The sequence below is a fragment of the Microtus ochrogaster genome, unplaced genomic scaffold, assembly GCF_000317375.1.
Source record: "Microtus ochrogaster isolate Prairie Vole_2 unplaced genomic scaffold, MicOch1.0 UNK133, whole genome shotgun sequence".
Classification (NCBI taxonomy): domain Eukaryota; kingdom Metazoa; phylum Chordata; class Mammalia; order Rodentia; family Cricetidae; genus Microtus; species Microtus ochrogaster.
This window is the reverse complement of record NW_004949231.1, coordinates 418,552-421,295: the sequence shown is the minus strand read 5'-3', so window position 1 is coordinate 421,295 and position 2,744 is coordinate 418,552.

Sequence of the window (2,744 nt, the reverse complement as noted above, 5' to 3'; positions counted from 1 at the left end):
GATTAGCTCAGAACCAAGTGCTAGTGACCTCATCATCACACACAACACTGGTAAAATGGGAAAATGGTTGAATTTCAACCCTCTAATTCCCATGGAAGACGATTTCCCAGAGGTTGGCTTCCCTTTACAATTCCCAGAAGGAGACCATAACAATCATCAAACTCAGATGACTATGAGTCAGAAACTATTGGCCTATCATTGAACTAGTCTGAATAGAAAACTGCGCATTAACGCATGGGTAAAATATTTTCAATTCCTTGCTATTAAATTTATTCACACATTCTTAAGGTGACATCTGAGTGATCATATTACAGTTTTTGTAAACGAGAACAGGGATAAAGATGATTTTAGATTGATAGTTGTTTTGGATTAGGTAATTACATCATGTGGAGGGGCTGGACAAGGAAGCAGTGCTCATTTCTAATTTTGAGATAGAAAATCAAAATCAGGTCTTTAGAAACCTTTAACCCAGTATGTACAGCCAAGAATCTCACTGCCATTCATGTATTCTTTCTTAATGCTTTTTTGTTTTTTCAAATTACTTCTCCACGTTACAGCATGATCCATAATATGTGAATCATAATCAAGGCTGCTTAGACCTCTAGTACACTTAGAGGAAAATACTGATAACTTTTATGTGCTTGCTGCATGTTTAATGTAGGCACTTGCAGGCATGTCCAATCTGGAATTTATTTATTTATTCAGATATCTGCCTTTAATGTCACATTTATAAGAAGTTTTATATTTGGAGAAGGACAATTTTAGGGACTCTGTTAATTGAAAACATGTTATTTTGCTGACTGAACTCTTTCTTTTGCTATGATATGATTGGTTTTTTATTAGTCTTCTTATTTTTCTTTGTCTACATTTTTGTGCAATACTGAATACTTCTTTATTCAGATAAGTGTCACAGTCACAGTTTTTATTTTAGGTACCTTATGATTTAGTAAAGAATATATGTGTATAATATATGTATATAATTTATGTTGTTGTCTATACTTTCACCATTATATTTTTGAGAATTTAGTACATGAGATCAATGCATTTTTACCATACTATCCCTCTGTTCCATCGGTAATATTAGCCTGAATTCACTCCAAATATCACACTCTCAAATTATCCTTTATATTCTATTTTGTAAGTGTGTGTGTGTATGTACACCCTGTATATTACAATTAATAATCCCAGAATTCAGTGATGCATTGGCAACCTTCCCAGACTACAGTCTTCAACATATTCTCTCTGTAGTATTTTCTGTTAGCTTTTTGTGGGGATTTATAATAAATGAAAAGAACAAGGAGAAAGTTAATTAGCAAGGGACTGATGTAATGAGACACTGGTAATGAACGTACTCCTTTATGTATGGAATCTCTGCACAGGTTTTGCTGGGTAAGTTCACCTACTTGCTAGTGTTGCTCTCTTTCTGTGTCCAAGATCCTTCTAAAAATCTAAACTCATTTATTTGCGATTGTATCATTTGTTTGGTATATACATTTTTCAGTTTCGTTTTATTTCTTGAGCACGATGTAGTAACGTCAAGTGTCTTTCTATATTCCTCTGCTTCTTGTAATAATATTTGTTTTATTTTCTCATATGTATGTATATGTGTGTGTCTGTGTGTGTCCAAGTGTTATGTGTTTGTGTATTTGCCCAAAAATACAAAAGTGATATTTGACCCTTGGAGCTGAAGTTACAGGTGGTTTCAAGCCATCAGATCTGGGTGCTGGAAACCAAACTCTGGCCATATTTGGAAGATCAATGGGAATCTTAATGATTGATCTCCTCTGTCTCTATCTCCTGTATAATTTTACTTCAGACAAAAATTCTCACTGAGCCTAAACCTTTTTTATTTGGCTACTGAGAACACAGGAGTTGCCCACCCATGCCTCCAAAATACTGAAATTTTAAGTTTTACTATATATTCCCCACTTTTTATGTGACTGCTAAGAATTGAACTTAGATCTCCATATTTGCAAAAAAAAAAAAGCAGTTTGATAACAAGAGTTTCATTTATGTCCCTTTCTATTTTCTTTAGTTTATATTCACAGGTATGTAGATCTATAATATATTTGTTCTTTTCAGTGTTTGAGATAATATTTCACATAATATGTATCAAAAAGGATGATTGGGAAAATGTTATTTTATAGATATGTATACTTCAAATTATTTTTCAGTTCTTAAATATTGGTAATTGTTAATCATTGGATCCATCTTCTACGGTCAGAAAGTGAATCTGTAGAACAATTCATATGAACTTTGAAACAATAACTTTCTCTGATGGGCCTTCCCTTTGAAACTCTACTCTGAACATGATCCACATATGCATCATGGGCAGAGAAACTAAGTAATCTGTATGTGACTTTGACCATTAAGCCACATTTAATTAGTTAAACAAAATCTCTCAGATATAGAGCTGGCAGTAAATCTATTGTTGTCTCCTGCTTAGAAACAAGATGTAGAAACCAATGTCACTGGTGGAACAGTGTTAAAAGAAGCAGAACTTGTAAAGTTCAGTCAGTGGTTTTGGAAAACTATGTGTACTGTTTACACAAACACAATCTAGTTAAAAGAGAGTTTGTTAACCATAAATCTGTAGAGTACATAAATATGTAAGACTTTAAAACTCATAAGTATTACTGAAATCATATGAGAATAATTGATTCTCATATGAGAATAATCATATGAGTTGGCCACCCTCACAATTTCTGTGGCATCATTGCCCTAGCATATGCAGCAGAACAAAC